This window comes from Cnephaeus nilssonii, assembly GCF_951640355.1.
Source record: "Cnephaeus nilssonii genome assembly, chromosome: 24".
Taxonomy (NCBI): domain Eukaryota; kingdom Metazoa; phylum Chordata; class Mammalia; order Chiroptera; family Vespertilionidae; genus Cnephaeus; species Cnephaeus nilssonii.
The window spans coordinates 2,510,543-2,533,607 of NC_137095.1; the positions used below are offsets into that span (position 1 = coordinate 2,510,543).

Genomic DNA, 23,065 nt, shown 5'->3' on the forward strand with positions numbered 1-23,065 from the left:
GGATCACGGGGCAGGCAGCTTCTTGGTCTCCGTGGCTGCAGCCAGCCTCCGGCGCTGAGGCCGGTTTCTCAGTCTCACCCAGGATTTGGGGCGGGTGGACATGGAGTGGGCGGCTTCTCCAGCTGGCTGTACCCTGGGATCCCGGGGCAGGTGGCTTCTTCGTCTCCCGGGCCACACCCAGCCTCAGGCGCTGGGGCTCGGTTTCTCAGGCTCCCGCAGGACATGGGGCAGGCGGACGTCAGGCTTCTGAGGCTGGCTGCAGCCTGGGGTCACGGGGCAGGCAGCTTCTCGATCTCTGGCTGCAGCCAGCCTCAGGCGCTGATGCCTGACTTCTCCAACTCTCACAGGCCAGGAGTGGCTGGGGTGCGGGGCTGCCGCCATGTTTTTAGTTTAATTTGCATACTCACTCTGATTGGCTGTGGGTGTAGTGAAGGTATGGTCGATTTACATGTCTATTATTAGGTAAGATATACTGAGTGGCCAGATTATTATGATCTGTGAACACATAATAATCAGGCCACACATTGTGTGTGTGTGTGTATGTGTATTAGAGGTTCGGTGCATGAATTATGAATTCGTGAATAGGTGATGGGTGGGGTCTGGCCAGCCTGGCCAGTGGGTGGGGACATGGCGGTTGGCTGGCCTGCCTGCTGGTCGAACTCCAGGTTGAGGGGACAATTTACATATTGGCCTTTTATTATGTACAATGTACACTGAGTGGCCAGATTATTATGTGTTCAGAGATCATAATAATCTGGCCACTCAGTGTGTGTGTGTGTGTGTGTGTGTGTGTGTGTGTGTGTGTGTTAGTGGACCAGTGTCTGTGTGTGTGTGTGTGTGTGTGAGTGTGTGTGTGTGTGTATTAGTGGACCAGTGCATGAGTTTCATGCACTGGAGGTAGGGGGTGTCCCTCAGCCTGGCCTACACCCTCTCTAATCTGGGACCCCTTAGGGGATGTCAGTTGGACATCCCTCTCACAATCCAGGACCGCTGGCTTCTAACTGCTCACCTGCCTGCCTGCCTGATCGCCCCTAACTATTCTGATGCCAGCCTGCTCGAGCCCAACTGCACCACGCCGCTGGCTTTCTAGCCCCCTACTGCCACCTTGCTGGTCTCATCGCCCCCAACTGTCCTCCCGCCAGCCTGCTCGCCCCTAACTACCCCCCTCCTGGCCTGGACCCCCAACTGGCGCCCCCTGCCTGCCTGATCACTCCCAAATGCCCACCCCTCCTGGCCTGATCACCCCCAAATGCCCACCCCTCCTGGCCTGATCACCCCTAACTGCCTCTGCCTTGGCCCCGCCACCATGGCTTTGTCCTAAAGGACATCCAGCATGTCTCCCTGTCTAATTAGCATAGTACCTTTTTGTTAGTATAGATAGAGGTCTGATGCACAAGTGGGGGCAGGCTGGTGTGCCCTGAAGGGGTCTGGATCAGGGTGGGGGTCCCCTTGGGAGGGCGGGGCTGGCCTGGGTAAGGGGTTGGGGAAGTTTGCATGCCGGCCATGACCCCATCATGGTGGGGGTCCCCACTGGGAGCGGTGCCTGCCTGGGTGAGGAACTGGAGTAGTATGCAGGCCAGCCATGCCCAAATCATGGTGGGGGTCCCCACTGAGAGCGGTGCCTGCCTGGTTGAGGAACTGGAGTAGTATGCAGGCCAGCCATGCCCCCATCAAGATGAGGGTCCCCTATTGGGGGAATTGCCAGCCTGGGCGAGGGGCTGAGGGCTGTTTGCAGGCTGGCCACGCCACCATATGGGTGAGGGGACCCGCTGGGGTGTGTGTCCGGCCTGGGCAAAGGGCTGAGAGTCGTTTGGGGGTGGTTTACAGGACAGCCAAGCCCCAGGCTTTATCCAGAAGGATATCCGGAAGGTCTTCCAGTTGAATTAGCACACATCTGAACACCAGCACAGCCTAGGGACCTGTGAGGACAAGCAGCCAAGGTTCTCTTGAGGGCAGAGCATGCAGTGACCCAGAGAATAGTATGGGAGGTGCCATCTATGTCAGTGTGGCAGGCTGGGAACCCGGGCCCAGCTGCACAATCACACACAGTGGATGATGACATCAGTGTGGTCCCTAGGACTAAAAGCAAAGCGGCCCGACACTAACAATGACGTTCAAATGAATGAAAAGGGATTCCATTTCTGATGGTGTCTTATGATATAAGTAATTTTAGGATAATTTCTAACAAGATGGGTTGCTGTGATGCTACATGACAAGTGTAGAGCTTAGAGGCCATATATGTGCCCACCTGCCATTTCTTGTTGAGGGCTGACCCAGTGAACACTAGGAATGAGATAGCATACATCAGTGTCACCTGCACTTGAAAATCCCCACCATCATGAGGAAAGGAGAAGAGAGAAGGGTGAGAGAGAAATGTATTATAGAGGTGGTGAACTAGAATTTTGGGAAAGAACCTGATTAGAAAACACCCTGTCCTCGTCATGGCTCATTTGTGTTACCAGTGAAGTAGTGCCTCTGGGAATGAAGCTGTGTGAGACAAGTGTGGATCAAAGAACTATGGGCAGCAGGTAATGCAGAGTGATGGCCTCAGCAAACGGAAATTGGAGTCAGAAGTGCAATGGGCATTACTATGTTGTTTGGTGTCTTGGAGGGATAATTTTGAGGACAACATGGGTATTGCGTGACAAGACCAGAGTCAAATCCATCACATTCCCATTATGTGCAACATCTCCTCCTACCCTATGTTCCTGACACCAACTATTATTGAAAGGGGGCAGTGTGATTCCTATTTGAGGATGAGAGCACAGGTAACTTGTATCTGTTCATCTGCCTTTATTGTTGTGGGAAGACACAGCATCAGTAAGAATATAAGGAGAGATTGACTTTAATGGGACCAAGGGCTGCTTTCTTCTCTGATGTGGGGAGTAGGGGAGCATATGCATGTGCAGGGTGGGTAGTATGGCAGACTTGGAATCTCAAGAGAGAATCTTATCATGGGATTTTCTGTGCCCATTATGACAGGATATGAACTTTGAGGACGTGGCCATTGCCTTCTCTCAGGAGGAGTGGGAGATCCTTGATGAGGCTCAGAGACGTCTGTACTGTGATGTGATGCTGGAAGTGTTTGCACTTGTATCATTCATACGTAAGACCTTCACATCTCTCCTAGTGTCCTGAGGTGATGCCCACTCGTTATTTATTCTACAGACTTTGCACTCTGTCTCTCTCAAAGCCAGACCATGGGCTCAGCTAATTTCCCCCACTGTCTTGTCAAATGGGCTGTGGTTGCCAGTGCTGAGCTGTGCAGAGAGCCCTGAGCAATATTCTCCATAAACCTCCCAAACACCAGTTGCCTCAGAAACTGCAGGACGTGTCTGGGTGTCAGCGGTATTAGAGACCGCTTGATGGGTCCCTCCTGCTCTTCCACTCCAGGGAGGGTGACTCTATCCCGATCCAGGGCTTCCAATTCTGCACCTTTCCTGTCTATAAAGACCCTGTGTCAGTTTTCTTCTTTACATACATGAACCAGGGGCTGTTCTTGTAAGACCCTCCAATTATTGTTTGTAATATTACCTTCCCTGGATACTATTGCAAGCTGAATGCTATGGGCAAGTGATGGCTGCTCACCTCTGTTGTCTTTTCATTGATACTCATAATATTTAGTTTGTTCATAGTTTAGAAAAGGAGGTGCAGGGAGAAGCCTGGGTTTCTCCAGGGTGAACGTACAGGATGGTCCTACAGGATGCTTAGCCCGACTGAGTGGCAACTGGGGGGAGGTATGACGTAAGGATGGTGTTCAGATTATACCGGAACCTGCTCCTGTACAACAGTGTTTGGTGCAGGTTCCAATGGCCACACCTCATTTATACCTTGCTTTTCTACACTTGACACTTTGCTGACTTGTCAATTCATCGGTGACATCCTAGCATTGTCTACCTTCACCTCTGTGTCCTTTTTACATCACCTATTCCTATGCACATCTCTTTCTGCAGTATACTACTACATGGTCCTATGTAAATGCTATAGGGAGCACATACATGCTTAAACACCCCTCAAACACCTGCTACTTGTTTATTGAATTTTACTTGGAATGAGATGTAACCAACCTTCTGCACAGCTTGCCCATGTCACCAGCAGAGAAGATCTACTGAATGCTGTTAGCAGCAGAATGAGCTGGACAGTCCGCTTCTCTTCCACGTGGTGCTTGCCATGTTTTTGCTCTATTTCTGTTGAAGTCTCTCTTGTTTTGTGATCTTCAGTGGTCAAGACCTTCACAGTTGCATCTTATTAGTTCATCTTTCAGGTCTTTTATTTTCAGCCAGTTGCATGAGACCAATGTATTATGTGTAACACAGATTTATATTGGGACTTCCTTCTGTCACCACAGTCAACATTCACTTCTGCATCATTCCTCTGTTTTCAGGTCCTTGGCATAAAATGGATGATGGAGAGGCCTATTGTGAGCACAGTGTATCTGTAGGAGACTCTCAGGTCAGGGCTTCCTAGAGCTGCAGCCACCAACAGGACCCATCTGTGTAAGCCGTGCTTCTCAGTATTAAAGGGTATTTTGCACCTGACTGAGTTACAAGTGGCATACTTTGAGAAGAATGTGTTCTTAAGTGATGCATGTGTGAGAGACTTGTGTTTCAGTGCAAACCCTCACCAGCAGCAGAAGGATGCCTGTGGAGAGAAGCCCTGGAAAGAAGATATGGAGAGAGCTTTGCTTGTGACAACTTGCTGGTTCTACTTCTCTGGGGTGCCTGAAGCTCGTACTGAGGTTGGGGTGGACTCCCCAGTCATCTCAGGGCTTCTCCAGCACCATGCCACTCTGAACACTGAGGAGCGACACAGTAACAATGAGATTTCACAGGAATGTCTCCGTGGAAGAAGACATCACCAGCGGGTTGAATGTGAAACAGCTGCCAGCCAGAAACAGAAAGTTGCTTATCAGAAAGGTCTCAGCTCTGGAGATACGATTAATGAGTCTAATAAATGTAGGAAAGTGTTCAGAAAAATCTTTAACCACCTACAACATGGGAGAGTTCACACTGTAGAAAAGCCCTGTGAGTGTACTGATTGTGGGAAGGTCTTCTGTGAAAGCCCTGCTCTCATTAAACACAACAGAGTTCACATTAGAAAAAAGTGTTATACGTGTAGTGATTGTGGGAAGTCCTTCAGTCAAAGGACTGACTTCACTAGACACCACAGAGTTCACACTGGAGAAAAACCATATGAGTGTAGTGAATGTGGGAATCATTTAGGTGAAAGGGCTGACCTAACTAGACACCACAGAGTTCACACTGGAGAAAAGCCATATGAGTGTAGTGAATGTGGGAAGCATTTCAGTCAAAGGTCTCACCTCACTAAACACCACAGATTTCACACTGGAGAAAAGCCATATGAGTGTAATTAATGTGGGAAGCATTTCAGTGTAAGGTCTCACCTCACTGTACACCACAGAGTTCACACTGGAGAAAATCCATAAATGTGCAGGGAATGGTTTATTTTTCTCACTTATTATAAGAACACTTAAGGGGATCTATGAGACATTTTACATGAATGTGAACCCCTGTTATGGGAACATACACTCTGCTAGATTCCTCATAAATCTGAGGTACAAGTGAGACTTTAAGGAGCTGCATTGTACTTGCTAACATGCCCAGACCTACCACCCAAATGATGTCACTGTCTCTTTGTCGCTGAAGAGATTTTACCTCTAACACCTGACTCACCTGAGGAGTGTGCATCTGTCACCACCCCTGCGTGCTCAGGGGAATGTATTCTGTGTTCTGACTTCTGCTGGAAGTAACTATGGTTCCTTCAAGCTCTTGGCAGTAACTTCATTCATTTTTCTGTGACTAGAAAATGGACCTGACCCAGGATTCATCCAGAGTACCCCTTCTCAGCTAAGAAGTGCCACCACTTTCAGGGACATAGTGGTACTCACATTATGCTTTGATAAATATGGGGAGATTCTTATTCACCAACCTGCAAGCCCGTTGTTCTCCTGTGCTCTAGTTTAGAATATTTTTAATGGTATTTTACATTTGTACCTTTAATATTGGTTTAATCACTGCCACAGATGATTTGCAAACACAAATGTGATCTTTCAGAATGAAGAGATGAATTGATACTGTGTTTATCCAAAAGAGTATGTGGTTTGAAAGGGACAACATAATGTCCGGAAATCACTTTTTGTCCAATATCGGCTTATTACTTTTTGCGATCCATGGGCCTGAAAAGAAAGACCACGTGACTTTGTGCATTTAATTTTCAGCCTAGTGCCTCGATTATTGTTGAGGGCAAAGGTCAGTCTTAAGATGAGACCTTTGCTCTGCTTCTGTGACCAATATGAATCATGTTCTCTGTTTACAGTATGTACTACATAAACCTCAGCAATGTTTAGGGAACCTGCTCTCCATGTACTGCAAAGGAGACATGTGCCAGGAAGAATGACATTTCATAGGCTGGTGTCATTTGTTGTAAATCTCTGAGGTGGAACCACAATGAGGACAGAAACACTGTTTCAGTAGTGAGTGGGGAAGCCTGTAGGAAATTAGATGATAAGTGCCTCTTCTGAACATAAGGCCACAGATGTTCTGGGGCCTGTGGCTTGTGGGTCCTCTATGTGCAGACATTCTCAGGACCTCCAAAACTGTTCCCTGTAGCTGACGTCATTGGCACAACAATCTAATGGTATTGTGTATTCCCTGGCCCCTCTAGGGTATTCACATAATGTAGTTGATCAAAAGGCAAGAAGGCAAAGGAAGAGGAAGGATAACCCTGCAATCTGTCCCAGGACGTCTTTTGTATGTAGTCAGCATTCCTATTGAATTCGATGGCAATAGTTTTTTTTTTTTTTTATGATATACTTTTATGGTTTCAGAGAAAGAGAGAGAGAAAGGGAGAGAGATCAATGAGAGAGAATCATTGATCAGTTGCCTCCTGCATGCCCATCTCTGGGGATCCAGCCCACAACCTGGGCATGTGCCCTGACCTGGAATCAAACCAGTGACTTTCCGTTAATGTGATCACGTCCAAGAAAATGAGGCACAGTGGCCATGGAGAGTTTATATTTTGTGTTCTTCTTTATTAATTATTGTATTATTTTCAGTAACAACAACTTTAAACCTACTTAGCCACACACTGTATTTATCTCTAGTGCTTTTGTAATCTTTCTGCCTTCAAGCCCTCCATGAAGCCCTGGATTTACCTTCCTGTACAATAGAGTAGTTCATATTTTTCATAATTTTATTGGTACTAAAAGTGTATTCTCTTTAAGAAACACTGGCTTCCTTCATGCTACACAGATATTTTGAGATTCGACACTAATGTTTATGTAAATATTTATTTCCAGGAAATATTGTATTCTATGGGTAACCACTTTAGCTATTGAGCTGCTTGTGGTTTTAGTGATTTCTAGTTTGGGGTTTTATAAATAAAACAGTTGGAAATATTCTGTGGAGTTCTTTCTGCAGGTGTATGTGTTACTTACCAAACTGTTCCAGTGTCAGTGAATGTGTTATGTTTTAACATCTGGGGAACTGTGATCTAAAATGGTCAATCACTTTGCCTCCCGATCCACCCACAGTAATGAAAATTCCATTTTTCTACAACCCTGCCAGCACATGTGAAGGTTAATCTTTTTAAATACCAGCCCTATCAGCGAGTATTGTTAACTTGCTTTTGTTTTCATTCCATTTCTGTTAAATTGTTTGATGGTTATCATTTCTTATGCATTTCTTTACATTGTCTTTATCTCCCCTTGTTAAAATGTCTGCTCAGGATTTTTGTCTACTTTAAAGTTAATTTATTATCCTAACCAATAGGAGGATAGTGCAGCCTCTAAGACATATGTTTTAATTTCACTCATTCCTCAATGACTCTAGTGACTTCTTTACCATATGGAATTCTTGCTTTTGAATTCTAAAAAGAATATTTTTTTTATCAATTTTTACCCTATGTACTATTTATAGCCCACTTGTACCATACACTTAAAAGTTTAATCTGCATTGTTAACATCCTCCACGAGTGTTCTTTAAGTCTAAGGATTTAATAATACAGTAAGTGAAGTCTAGGTTAGCAATACTTGACAATTTCACCACATTCAAACTGTCAAAATGATGGCATTGCATATGGACATAAGATATTTCAGTAGTACATCATTGTATTTTACTAGTGACCTTGTACATGAATGTGTGCACATTGAAATGAAATTAATCCGAAAGTGTGTGGTGAGGCGGGACTTGGTGAGATTGGCCCCACACTCCCTAGTGCCAACCTCTCACAGTCCCTCCTTGGCTGGTGGCACCTGGGGCTTGAAGAGCATCTGTGTAATGGGTGGGGCCCCTCAGCCACTGGTTTGATTCCAGGGCAGGGCACATGCCTTCCTGAATCCCCTGGAGTGGTCATGCAGGGGGTAGATGATTGCTGTTTCCTTCTCCCTTTCAAAATGAGTGCTGGGCCTGTGGAGATTGGGATGAAACAGGCTCTCTGCCATCCCCCACGGTGTCCTGAATTTCGAGAGGGCAGTTCTTGGGTGACACATCCCAGAATCAGGCTCCCTCCTCTCTGATTCTGGGGTGCATTAACTCTGAACCACTGCTGTCAAGTAACCATAACTCACTGGGCAGCTCCTGTGTTGATCGTCTGAAACCTGGTGATCATTGCAGGTCATAGGTACCTGTGAGGGCATTTGTCGGTTGCTTAGCCTTTCATATAAAGAGATTTTTAGCATACTTACACAGTAGCAATGAATGTGCTCAAGAACATTCATAATTAAACAGCTGAATTATTGGAAATGTAAGTTTTAAACATTTTTCAAAGTTTGATATATATGTAACTGATTTAAAACAAGCTTTAATTATATATATATATAATTAAAGCTTGTTTTAAATCAGTTACATATATGTGTGTGTGTGTGTGTGTATATATATATATATATATATATATATATATATATATATATAGAGAGAGAGAGAGAGAGAGAGAGAAAGAGAGAGAGAGGCCCAGTGTATGAATTTGTGCATGCATCATCATCTTCTTCTCCTTCCCCTTCTTCATCATCCATGTCAGGAACCAAGTAGTACTGTGAAGGATTTGGCCAAATGTCATCTTTGATGACTTCCCCTAACTCATCTGCACCTGCATCAGAATGGTCAGTAAGCCAGGTAAAGAAGCTCTCTGGTTCCTCATGCTGTCTCTTCCTGCTGGCATTTTTCTGTGTTTGACTTGAACGTTTCCTCAAATGCTTTCCAGATTTCCATTTGATGTCAGTGGACTTTGAAGATAGATCACAACTCTCATTCAGATGAAACTCTTTGGAGAGAACTTTATTTTCAAAGTAAGGATTTTCATCCCAATAAAAATCTATTCTCTAACCCGATTTAATATCTTCAAATAGTCTCACTTCAACTCTTGTCAAATAATGCAGCGCCTCTTCAATCTCTTCCCCAAGCAGTGCAGACACTTGTGGATGGTTGACAAATGGTGTTACCCCAAAATTTGGGACTTTGGCGGTCAATTCTGACCTCTTCTGAAAAAATGGTTGGTGAAGTTTGTTATATTTCTGTTCTCCTTTCAAAATCTCCTCACTGTCTTGGTCATTGAGTTGTCTATTTCATTTTGTACTTCACCAATATGTTCAATCGCTTCTTGCTGTTCTTTTTCTCCATTCGGCATGTCCAGAGGGGTCTGCTTCTTCTCCTGCTTGGGGGCTGGAGCCAGTTTCGGTTTCTTTGTTTGAGGTTGGAGCTAGGACTGGCGTTTGGGGGCCATGCTGTGAGGCAAGTCCTAGAATCTGATCAATGGGAAGTCGCCAGGCTCAAAGGCGTGCTGAGCACTCACTTTTTCAATTTTTAAAATGAATTTAGGATTTAACCAATAGGAGGGCAGTTCAGCATCTAAGACATCTCTATTCACTTCACCCATTCCTTAAGGACTCAATTGGTTTCTTTTCCATTCGGAACTATACAGTATGTTTTGAATACTGGAAGGAAAATTGTTTTTCTCACATTTTATCTTATGCACAATTTAATGCCCACTTGCATGATATACTTTTAAGTTCAATCTATGTTGATAACATTCTCCACCATTTATTCCTGGTGGTAAATACTCTCATCATGTTTAGTTTCAAAATGATAAAATGTTGGCACTGAACATGGGCCTGCTAGGATATCTCAGTAGCACGTCATTATATTGTTTTACAAACATGCTGATGAATTAGGTACAAATATACTCAAGAAAATTCATGACAAAATAGTAAAATAATGGGAAGTGGCAAGTTTTAATCATTTTTTAAACTTTGATGTAAGTGTAATTGATTTAAAATATACATTCAAAAGTATATTTTTATTGATTTCAATGAGGAAGGGAGGGGGAATGGAGAGAGAGAGGAAGATGAATGATGAGAGAGAATCACTGATAGGCTGCCCCCTGCATGCACCACAGTATGAATCCAGTCCACCACCTGAGCATGTTCCCTGACTAGGAATTGATCAGTAACCGGCAGGGTCATACGTTAACACTCAACCACTGAACCATGCTTGCCCGGCTTTCTTAAGATTTTCAGGGATCCCACAACCTGCAACCAGGGTAGCAATGAGCAATGGCAGCTCGTCCTGGCCTAACCCCTGAATCTGCGCTCAAGGCCTCCTTTACTCTGAATGCCCAGTGAGCTAACAGCAGCCTCACTTTGGCTCATTTATTTCCCACAATGTTTCTAGAGAATCAAAGGAGCCAGCTGTTTCATGTTCTGTCTCTCTGCTGCTTCCTGTTCTATCATAAGGCCTACATTTTTTCATTATCCCCAGTTTCAATTAATGTACCCTCAAAATATTCTGAACTTGTGCAGTGAAATCTTTTTGAACATGAAGCAATGAACTCTAACACTACAGACCAAGGTGAGGCCGACCTGCTCCAGGCTGCTTCCTGTTAATGAACACAGGTATGCCTGGGACATCTACAAAACAGACCAAGGCATGATTTTGGTTAGAGGACTTGGGAGAAAACGTGATGGTATTCACTCAAATTGATGTTGTTCAATCAAATCAATTTTAACACTCTTCTTTCTTTATTGATTTTTTAGAGAGAAAGGGAGACAGAGAAACATCAATGATGAGAGAGAATCATCGATCAGCTGTCTCCTGTATGCCCCCTACAGGGATGAAGCTCCCCAACCTAGGCAAGTGCCATGACTTGGAATCCAACTAGAGATACCTTGTTTCATGGGTCCATGCCCAACCACTGAGACATGCCATGTGAGCAAACTATGTTTTTTACTGTTGGCTCTATTACAAATAGACCCAATTTTCCTATGCTCATCCCCCTTTGCCTCCCTCTACCCTGCTGCCCCCATTTCCAAGCACTCAGCACATTATTGTCTATGTCCATGGACTATGCTTATATGTATATACTTATTTCTTTGCTGCATTTCACTTTACTTTGCACAAAATGAATGCAACCACTTCACTAAGCAGCTCCAGAACTGTTAGTGTTCATTAATCAAGAAGTAAACGATGTCAGAAGGAACACTTTTCAATTCCTCCCATAAACATATTGTAAAGACAACAAACTCCTAACACATGTGACACAGGCTGGTTTCGATACATAGAAAGCCTAAGCAAGAAGGGTGAGTACTGAATATCCATATGGGTCAGACCAGGAACCATGCTCTGGGAACTAGACTACACCTAGCCTGTTATTCACGCTGCCCGCATATACATCTGCCCTGTGAAGTTCACTGTCCCTTGTCAGATTGAAATCCAAGCGGCTCCTTCCATTTTCAGGCTCATCATTTCCAAGGTGGACAATCCACACACAGAAATCCAGGCAGCTCCAATCTGCTCGCTCAGCTCTATTTTACATGACCCCTCCACCAGCCAGGCTCCAGTTCAAATTCTGTACAGGAAGTTCCCATTGTCGTCAAAGAACTCTTGCCCCCTCTGTACTACCTTGCTGCTGAAGTTCTGCTCACCCAGTTCTCTTGCCTTCAATGCTGCCAGCTACTTCTCACTTGGCAATCCATCACTGTCAGTGCCTCTTGCGTCCTCACCACCACTGGTGGAGTACTTCTGCAGCTCTCTGTGCTGACCTTGGGCTGTAGCAACAGGCACAAAGCTTTCCTTCTCCAGGCTCTGGATTCCTTTATTCCTTCCCTCTGTCTCCTCGGGGTGTTTGTACTCTGAGGATTCGGTTCTGTCACCCTCAAAGCTGTGCTGTGACCATGGCCTTGGGATGAGGCTTCAGCTCCTGACACAGGGCGGCCTGCAGAAAGCCGCTCCCAGGCATCCCCAGGGCCTGGAAGCTGGCGGAGCGAGAGGGCAAGCCCAGCTTTCTGAAGGACCTTTTGATCCTGCTTCAGTGTCTTCTCCAATGTGGGCACAAACTTGCTTTTTAAAACACTTCTGATCACATCGGTGCTAACATCCAAGACTTCAGCCAATCTGGGAACTGACCAGGACTCTGGAAATCCTTCATGTAAATACCGGATCTGCTCCCTGGCTTCCCTGGTCAGAGTCCTGGGCTGGGCCCCTAGGGTCTCCATTTGCCTCTGAATTTTCTGGAACAGGATGGCTTTTTTTGTTGTCTCAGGGCACTGGTGGAGAGAACCAATGGTAGAAGCTATGCGTGGGAGCAATATGGGTGGTTGAAGCATCTCAGCTATATCAGGGTGTGCCCAGCCCTCGTCTCTTTGTTCATTGCCCCGGAATATTAACACCCACAACAGCAGCCCCTGAGCAAGGCGAGCTCTCTAAAAGGCGATGAAATACATCCCTGGTGAAGGGACCGTGGTCCCAAAGGAGCCCAACACCTGCCCCTGCGCTTCTGATGAGGGAAGAAGCTAGGCCCTGCTTCAGGCTGAGGGTCCAGGAAGGAGCCGGTACTGTTACAGAAAACTAGAGAAGAACCAAGCAATACTTAGAGAGATGGAGTTACATTTATTATGCGCAGGTCGAGAGGAAAATGTCTCTAAAATGCTGGGCCCCACCATGGAGGAATTTTCTCTATTTATATGTTCCCTAACCAGGAATAGAACCAGGACCTCATGGATCATAGATCAGTGCTCAACCATAGAGCAACACCAGCTGGGCTACATTATATATTTTTTTAAAATTTAATATGCCTTTTTGATCGTTGATAGTATTACAGATGTCTCCCATTTTCGCCTCTGCATATATTCTTCGGGGGATCTCTCCCGGTTCTCCCCACACCCCTCTCCTGGGAGGTCTGCCCATCTGTTCCAGTTAACCAGGCCTCTGGCCCCATCTTGTCCTTCCCCAGGACCACTTGCTGAACCACATCACCTTTATTCACCAATGTCATTGGCTGGGATGCTAGCCCTTCCCCTTGGCATTTGAGAAAACTGCATTATCCAGAAAGGAATGCAACTAAGTAGGCGGAGCTAAAGGGCACTTTGTGTCAGTGCATGCCGTTAGGGCGGGACTTCCGGCTTCCTCCTCCAGGCCGGCATTTTGACCTCTTCAGTTTCATCCAGGACTCACAGGCTTCAGCCCACTCGTGGTGAGTAGGAGGAGGCCTGGGAGGCAGCGTCCTTGCTGTGGAAGGTGTGTCTGAGGCTTGTTGAGCACCATCAGGCCGGTGGGGCCTCCGTGCCTCTCAGACTCCTCTCTGCTTGCAGCATTCTCGCAGCCTGACCCCATTGAACCCCCCATCCTGGGGGAGTGGCGCCTCTCAGTTACCCTAGCCCTGGAAGCCACATCCAGAACAGTGGGTCACTTCGGGGTGACACAGGATGTAAAGGGGGGAAGAGGGCCACAGGCTGCAATGCCACTTGGTAAGGATACGGGGGTGGGGCTGAGCCTGGAGGCTTAGGAAAACCCGGGCCTGTTTGGGATCTAAAGGCAACAGAGAGATGAGGTGTGGATTTTTGCACGAGGAGTTTTACTTTGACTCTCAGAACGCTGGGACCATAGATGGTTGTGCAAGAAAGAGGGCCATTTTCTGAGGCAGAGTTCTAACTTTTCCTAACATTGCTCAGAGGAAGAACAGACTAGAAGACAGAGGACAGCATTGTGGACAGGAAGGGGAAGTCCTGTAAATGGTCAGGGAACTGGAAGAGTGAGCACTGAGGACTGAGCCCTGAGATCATACAGGCATCTGGAGGGCACCTGGCTGGGTAAGAGTACTGAGCAGCCTGAGCCCATAAAGGCTGGTGTTTGCCAGGCTCTCAACAGACCATTTATTTCCATGAATTCTTTCTAATGCGGAATCGATCAGGTGTACGGGTTTGTGGAGCTTATTTCAGAGCCTTGCACACCTGCGGCCTCTGATAGAGTGGAGTGCTGCGCCTACCCAGCTGCTCTGATAGCTATTGGACCTGGGGACTTGGAACAGACACTAGGCCCAGACTCCTAAGGGCAGTGCTAGGGCTGCTTGAATTGGACCTTTATTCTGTCAACCAGTGTAATGAGTGGGGGGTCCTCCAGGGCATAGGTTCCAGAATGTGCCAAGGCTTGGAGTGAAGAGTGAGCTGATTCAGGAACTGAGAGGTATGTTTTGGGGATTATATATATATATATATATATATATATATATATATATATATATATATAATGATGTAGAAAGGAAGGGAGAGAGAGACAGGGAAACAGTGATGAGCAAAAAAGAAGGATCAGTTGCTGCCTGCACAAACCGTACTGTGAGTCCAGCCCATAACCCAGTCATGTGACCTCACCAGTGCATGGACTATGCTCAACCATGTCAGACATCAGCCAGGAATGTAGATCACTTTAGTACAGGGAATCAAGGTCAGGATGGGACAGTGTGAGCCTGAGTGCTAGCTTTCCTGCTGGGGCCACTGCTTGTGGGAGGTGGGTCACAGCACAGCCTAGTGACGGAGTTCTCCTGTAGAGTGTCGGGGAGAGAGAGGTTTTGCAGTGGCCAAGGTCTTTAAAAGATGAGAATACCTGAGATTAATTGGAGGCTGAAGAGTAATTCAAACAAGATGAGATTGGGTTGGTACATATTTATTTCTCTAAACCCTCACCAGGATATTGTTGTGATCCTCAGTGTGGCCTGGCTGGGGGAGTAACAATCAGTCTTATGGATTAGCTTAGCGGCTTGAATGGTCATCTCTGAGACTCACAAGGCATGGGCCAGCACAGCTGGGACTTGAGTAACAGTTAAGTGGAGAGATGTTGGCTGTGACTGGTGAAAGGACATCGAGTGCAGCACCAGGGGAGGGGAGGTCTGAGTATCTGAGATCTGACTGTGGTTCTTCATAGGTTAGATTTAAGGGAAAAACAGTCATGGAGAAAGGCCTTCATAACAGGACTCCAGGCTGCCTCTATGAGTGTGGACTATCAGCGTCTTGGCAGTACTTGATCCTGTTTGAATTTGGCAAGCATTCTCTTGACCACACATGCTGAGTAATAAGTAAGAGGGTGAGGAGATGATTACAGGTGGCGGGACTGTAGCAGTGCAGGTGTGAGAGAGGTGTGGTAGAAAGAGTGATGAGCACTTGGAGAGGGAGTGTGACTTCATGACCAGAGCACCCTGACATTGACATAAGAGTGAAAGAAGGGAGAGTCCATTTCTGGTGGAGTCTGGACGATAAAATAAGGGTAGTTTGGGGGTAGTTGCCTGATAGGGGTGATGATTTGGTGCTACCTGCCTGTTCAGGGCTTAGATGACATTTATGTACCCAACTGCCGTTTATTGATGGGGGTGACACAATGATGGTTAAGAATGAGATAGTATACATCAGTGTTACCCAGGCTTGAAAATCTCCACAGACATGGGTAAGGGAGGAGAGTAAGAGAGAAATGGATTATGGAGATGGTTCTCTATAATTTTGGAAAATAAGGTATTTAGGAAACAACCCATCCTTGCCATGGCAAATTTGCATTACCTTTGAAGTTGTGCCTCTGGGAATGAATCGGTGTGAGAGAAGTGTTGTTCAAAGAAATATGTCCAGCAGGTAGTGCAAAGCTATGGCCTCAGCATTCTGGGATTGTGGTTGTAAAGGTGAAGTTTGACGCAATGTATTTGGTGTCTTTGAAGAACAGTCTGAGAGACTACACAGGAATTGCCTGACAAGACCAGTATCAAATCACTCAAACTCCCTGTATGACATCTCTTCCTACCCTATGTTCTTGACACCCACTCTAATGTCTAGAGGAAGTGTGGTGTACATGTGAATCCCAGAGCTCAGTTATCTTCTATCTACTCAACCTCCTTTATTGTGGGAAGACTAAATATCGGTAGAAATATAAGATGACAGTGACTTTCATGGGATGAAGCCCTGGTATCTTCTCTGGTGTGTGGAGTGGAGAGAGCAGATTGATGTGGAGTGTGGGAATATGACAGAGTAGGAACCTTAGGAGTGAATCTGATCATGGGCTGTACTGTCCCCATTATGACAGTATACGAACGTTGAGGATGTGGCCATTGTCTTCTCTCAGGAGGAATGGGGGCTCCTTGATGAGCCTCAGAGACTTCTGTACTGCGATATGATGCTGGAAGTTTCGGCACTTGTATCATCTGTAGGTAATACCTTCACATTATCCCAGTGTCCTGGGATGATGTTCTCTCTTCCTTTATTCTCTGATGTAGCTTTCACTCTTCTACAGCCAGACCATTGGCTCTGCTCATTTCCCCCACTGTCCTGTCAAATGAGCTGTGGCTGCCATGGGTGAGGTCTGTAGAGAGCCCTGAGCGAAGGACTCCACAAACATTGCCTCAGACAGTGCAGGATGTATCTGGGAGTCAGGAGTCTTACAGACAGCTTAATGGGTCCCACCTGCTATTCCTCTCCCTGGCAGGGTGACTGTTTCCAGATCCATTGCTTCCATTTCTACCTCCTTCCTCTAGGCAAAGGTCCTTGGTGACTGCCTGTGCCAGGTTATGGTCTTTACTTACCTGAATCTTGAACTGTTGTTACAAGATCACACTTCCGTTGTTTGTAATATCATCTTCTGTAAATATGATTGCAAGCCAAATTGCTCTAGGCCAGTGTTGGCTGCCCGTCTATATAATTTTTCATTAATACTTGGAATATTTCTGTTGTACATACTTGTAGAGAGGAATATGCATGCTGAAGCCTGATTTTTTTTTACAGGGTGAACCTGCAGGATGGTCTCAGAAGAGGCCTGGTCCTGTTGAGTTGCAAATGTGGGCTAGATATGGTGTAAGGGTGATATTTAGAGGATACCAAGCACCTGCTCATTTCCAACAGTGTTTAGGTGCAAGTACCATGGGCAATAGTATATTTCTACCTTTTCTCTGCCATACTTGACACTGTGCTGACTTGTCATTTCACCTGTGACCTCCTGGCCTTTGACTACCTTCACCTGTGTGGCCTTTTTGCACACCTCTTCCTCTGCATTGCTCGGTCTTCAGTATTCTCTAACACTGACCTGCACATGTGTTATGAGATGCACATACAAGCTTAAATAGTTCTTGAATACTAGTAATTTATTGAATATTAGAGGCCCGGTGCATGCAAATTGTTCATGGGTAGGGTCCCTAGGTCTGGCAGGCAATCAATCAGGTTCATTGCCTCCCCATCTCCTCCATCACTTACCACCCGCACGCCAGCATTGCATGGTTTCTCCCCCCATCCCCATTCACCTACCAGCCTCCTCCTTCCCCCACTCCCTCAGCGCCCTGCTGCCACCATTGCTCACCCACCACGTTCCTCACCACACCTTGGTGGTCAGGACATGTCATAGCAAGCAATCGTTATCCTGGTTGAACTCCCAAGGGGACACTTTGCATATCAGCCTTATGTGTGTGTTGTGTGTGTGTGTGTGTGTGTGTGTGTGTGTGTGTAACCTGGAATAAGACCTAACCATATTTCAGCACAGCATTCCATGTCACCAGCAGACAAACCATGCTGAACACTATTAGCAGAAGAATGAGCTGACAATCCTGCTTCTCTTCCATGTGATGCTTGCCATAGTGAGTCATATTTCATTTAAGGTCTTCCTTGTTTTCTGATCTTCACTACCCAGACCTTCATGGCAGTATCTTATAAATCCTGCCTACAGATCTTTTATTGTCAGTCAATTGCACAGAACCAACGTGTTATGTGCAACAAACTTTTTTAAAGGGACTCCCACCTGTCACCACAGTCAGCATTCAGATCCTCACTATCTTTCTGTTTTCACGTTGTGGGTATAAAATGGATGATGAAAAGCCCAATTCTGAGCAGAGCGTATATGTACCAGGGGAGTCACTGGTCAGGGCTTTTAAGACAGCTCCAGCAACCCAGAAGACCCAACTTTTTCTCAGTCTTAAAAGATACTTTGCACCTGACTGAGTTACAAGCAGCATACTTTGATTGGAAAGCCTTTTACACTGGCACATGTGTGAGAGAATTCTGTTTCAGTGCCAACCCTCACCAGCAACAGAGAGATGCCAGTAGACAGAAGCTCTGGAAAGAATATATGGACAGGGCCTCATTTGTGTTCCACTGCAGCTTTTACTTAATATGGGTGCCTTCATCAATAGGGAGGTTGGGAAAGACTTGCCAGCCATGTCGGGCGTTCTCCAGCACTAGGCTACTTCTAACACTGGGAAGCCACACAGTGTAGTGAGATTTCACAGGAAGTTATCAGTGGAAGAGGTCATGATAAGTAGGGTTAATGTGAAAGAACTTCCAGCTACAACCGGAAAGTTGTTTAACATGAGGTTGTCTGCTCCAGAAAAGTGAATTATAAGTGTAAAAATGTGGGAAAGCTTTTAGAAAAATCTTTAACTTCATTCATCATAGAAGAGTTAACAGTGTAGAAGTGTAGGGATCATGGGAAGTCTGTCACCCTGAGGTCCAAACTCATTCAACAATACAAAGTCCACACTGGAGAAAAGCTGTATGAGTGTCATGATTTCAGGATGTCCTTCAATCAAAGCAGTACCATCACTAAACACCAGAGAGTTCACACTGGTGAAAACCTTAGGAGTGTAGTAGATGTGGGAAAGGTTTTACCCACAATAATCACCTCCTAATCCACAGGAGAGTTCACACTGGAGAAAAGCCATGAGCATAATGACTGTGGGAAGTCATTTACAAACAGGTTTACCCTCATTCAACACCACAGAGTTCACAGTGGAGAAAAGCCCTAAGAGTGTAGTGACTTTAGGCAATGCAGTAACTTCACTCAATACCATAGAGTTCACAGTGGTGCAAAACCTTATGAGAGTAGTTAATGTGGGAAATCTTTTACCTGCAATAATCACCTCCTTATCCACAAGAGAGTTCACATGGAGAAAAGCTATATGTGTGTACTGATTATGGGAAGTTTGTAATCTTTATTAATATCCTGGTGTAAATACTCTCATCCTTGTAAGGTTCAAACAGCCAAAATGATGATTTTGAACATGGACATGATAATATATTTCAGGAGTACATCATTATATTTTATTTTCAATATGCTGATTCAGTAGCACCAAATATGTTCAAAACTTTTCACAATAAAACAGTAAAATTATTGGGAAGCATCAAGATTAAACCTTTTCTAAAGATTGATTTAAGTAGAATTTATTTAAAATGGACATTAAAAGAAATACACTTTTGGTGTTTCCCTGCATGCCTGCATTGCTGATACCAAGTTCCTCCTGCCCTTATCAGTGCTTCAGTCTCAGCCTATAAAATAATTGATGCAATAATACAGTCTGACAGTGATATAGCTTACTTTAAACATTTCCTTGGAAAAAAAGACACTTTTATAATCCCATGAATGCTGTTCTAGCCTTGCACCACTATCTAAGTCAGGGGTCCTCAAACTTTTTAAACAGGGGGCCAGTTCACTGTCCCTCAGACCATTGGAGGGCCGGACTATAGTTTAAAAAAAAAGCCTATGAACAAATTCCTATGCACACTGCTAAGTCGTCTGCTCAGCAGGACAGGCAGCAGCTGCAAAAACACCTCGTGTGCCGGAGGACCCCTGATCTAAGTCATCATGATGGTTTTGGTATCTATCTATTCTCAGGTATATTATTGGGTTGTTACTTAAAATGTCACATATGTCTGGCTGAGGCCAAACAACTAAGTGGGTCAGTGAATAATTTCAATAACGGAAGGTTGCAAGTTCCAACCCTGGTCACATCAATTACAAGAGTTAATCAAACAATTTATAAAATGAATGGAAGAAAAAATAGATGTCTCTCTCTCTCTATCTCTCTCTCTCTCTCTCTCTCTCTCTCTCTCTCTCTCTCCAGACAGTCCTCGGGTTACTTCGGACTCGACATATGTCATTTTGTTGTTTCGTCGCCATCTACAATTTATTTATATATAAAAAAAAGTTCAGTCTTTCGATGTAAGGCGTTTGCACGAAGCTCACCCGGGAACCCGTTGGCCAGCTGAGTGGATGAATAAGTCATCACACGGCGCTATACAAGGAAGATGCTGTCATTCAGTCGCCGTTTATAAGCTGTTTTGGATTGTGCTTCATTCGCTCTCTATTGTTTGTATTGTTATTTTGAAAACTTTTTACCCTTCCTTATGGCTCCTAAGCATAAGGCAGATTCTTCTGATGGCAGTGCTACAAAAAGAAGGAAAGCCTTGACAATGGAAGTGAACTTAGACATAATAAGACACTCGGGAAAGGGCGAAACACCTACAAACATCAGCGGGTTGCTTGGCTTAAGTCATATGACTGTCTCAAAGATCATCAGCGATAAAAAGCGTATACTTGAACATGTGAAAGGATCTGCTCCTATGAAATCAACTGTGGTTACAGAGCAGCAGAGTGGTCTCATTACTGAGATGGAAAGATTATTAGTGCTTTGGCTGGATGAGCAGCATCGATGGCGTATCCCAGTTAGCCAGATGTTGATTCAGGAGAAGGCTGAAAGATTGTTTGAGGCCTTGAAAAAAGAAAAGGGGGAAGGGAGTGAAAGTGAAGAGTTTGTGGCTAGCAAAGGTTGGTTTATGCGTTTTAAGGCTCGTGCTAATTTGCATAATCTTAAGGTGCCAGGGGAAGCTGCTAGTGATGATGCCAAAGCAGCAGGTGATTTTCCTAGTGCGTTGGCTGAGATAATTAGGGAGGGGGGTTACTGTGATAAACAAGTGTTTAATGTGCATGAGACAGGCTTGTTCTGGAAGCATATGCCTACACGTAAGTACATTGGCAAGGAGGAGAAGACAGCATCAGGCCATAAAGCCAGCAAGGAGAGATTGAGTTTGCTACTTGGGGCTAATGCTGCTGGTGACTTCAAGCTGAAGCCCTTGGTGTGTCTGGCCGAGACTCTAAGGGCAATCAAGGGCATATGGAAGGGTCTACTACCTGTCATCTGGAAATCTAACAAGAAGGCTTGGGTGACACTGAGCGTATTTGAGGACTGGTTCACCAACCATTTTGTGCCAGAAGTCAAGGACTACTGTGCTTCAAGGGGGCTGCCCTTTAAGGTGTTGCTAGTGCTGGACAGTGCCCCTTGTCACCCTGCCAATTTGAATGACTTTCATCCAAATGTCAAGGTGGTTTACCTTCCACCTAGCACCACCTCCCTTTTACAGCCTATGGGCCAAGGTGTCATTGCCTCTTTCAAGGCCTACTACCTCCGAAGGACATTTGCTATGGCTTTTAGGGCAACGGAGAAGGATAAAGAGTTGACTCTCAATGACTTTTGGAAATCTTACAATGTTCTTGCTGCTGTAAAAAACATTTCTGATTCTTGGGATGAAGTTAAGCAGACGAACTTGAATGGTGTTTGGAAAAAATTGTGTCCCCAGTTTGTGAACGATTTCCATGGCTTTGAGGATTCAGTGGAGGTTATCATCAAGAATGTTGTTGAGTTGAGTAAGCAGCTTGATTTGGAGGTGGAGGCTGAGGATGTCACAGAGCTGCTGGCATCTCATGGAGAGGAGCTATCTCCCGAGGACCTCACTCAACTGAAACAGCAGTTCATTGAAGAGGAAGACACACCAACCCCAGAGCCCAGGAGATTTACAAGCAAGGAATTAGCGGGGGCCTTTGCCATGATAGAGGAAGCTTTGGCAAGGTTTGAGGCTCAGGACCCCAACAGTGACAGGTACACTAAGGTTGCCAGAGGGGTCATGGATAGCCTGCGGTGTTACAAGGAGATTTGGGAGGACAAGAAGAAGGTATCCTTCCGGACTAGCCTCGAACGTTATTTTAAGAAGGTGGAGAGGCCTGCAACAGATCCCGTACCCTCTACCTCATAGGCTTCTCCAGACTCACCTGACCCAGGATCTCCAGCACCTTCTGCAGTTTCTGCCTCTCCGGACTCACCTGACCCAGTATCACATGCATCTTCTGCAGGTTGTGCCTCTGTGGACTCACCTGACCCAGGATCACTTGCACCTTTTCCAGGTTCTGCCTCTCCGGACACACCTGACCCAGTATCTCCAGCACCTTCTGCAGGTTCTGCCTCTCCGGACTCACCTGACCCAGGATCTCCAGCACCTTCTGCAGGTTCTGCCTCTCCGGACTCACCTGACCCAGGATCACATGCATCTTCTGCAGGTTCTGCCTCTCAAACCTCCTCCCCGCAGCAGCCTAGTGTAAGCCTGTCTTTCCCCACTTTGCAATGTCCAGTGTGCAAGCCAAGAACAGTAGTAAAGGTAAGGATAATCCAGTATTTACCCTTATATGTAAGTATGTGCTTTATGCTTTTTATTATTTATTTACCACAAGTAAAGGTCAGGAATTGCTATTTTTCTTTTAAATTTTTTTTAGTGTTTCACTTCATTTCTGCTGTGTATGTGTGCCATGTGAGTGACGTAGGTGCTTATGTAAGTGGGTTTTGACTTACACCGAAAATTGCATTAATTCGCGCCATAGGAACAGATCTCCGACGTAACCCGAACTCCTACTATTTATGTATCAATTACAAGAATGTATAAAATTAATGGAACAAAAAATAGATCTCTCTCTATTTCTCTGTCTCTATACACACATACACACACACACACACACACACACACACGCACATGCACACACAGTGGACAGATTATTATGATCTCTGAATGCATAATAACCTGGCCACTCAGTGTGTATTATATAAGACCCCTGGTCCATGAATTTGTTCATGGGTGGGGTCCGGCCAGCCTGACCAGGGCGAGGGGACATGGGCAGTTGGCCAGCATGCCTGCTGGTTGAACTCCAGGTCGAGGGAACAA

The 23,065-nt window shown here is 45.5% G+C and overlaps 2 pseudogenes across 2 annotated transcripts; both read right to left on the reverse strand.

Annotated features, from left to right (window-relative positions):
* Positions 1-8,245: 8,245 nt before the first annotated feature.
* On the reverse strand, positions 8,246-9,738 carry LOC307095002 (protein SET-like; annotated as a pseudogene). Its single transcript has 2 exons — positions 8,993-9,738; positions 8,246-8,290 (listed from the first exon to the last, which is right to left on the reverse strand). The product of its transcript is annotated as a protein SET-like (transcript).
* Positions 9,739-11,852: 2,114 nt separating this feature from the next.
* On the reverse strand, positions 11,853-12,616 carry LOC307095003 (neugrin-like; annotated as a pseudogene). Its single transcript has one exon. The product of its transcript is annotated as a neugrin-like (transcript).
* Positions 12,617-23,065: the final 10,449 nt, after the last annotated feature.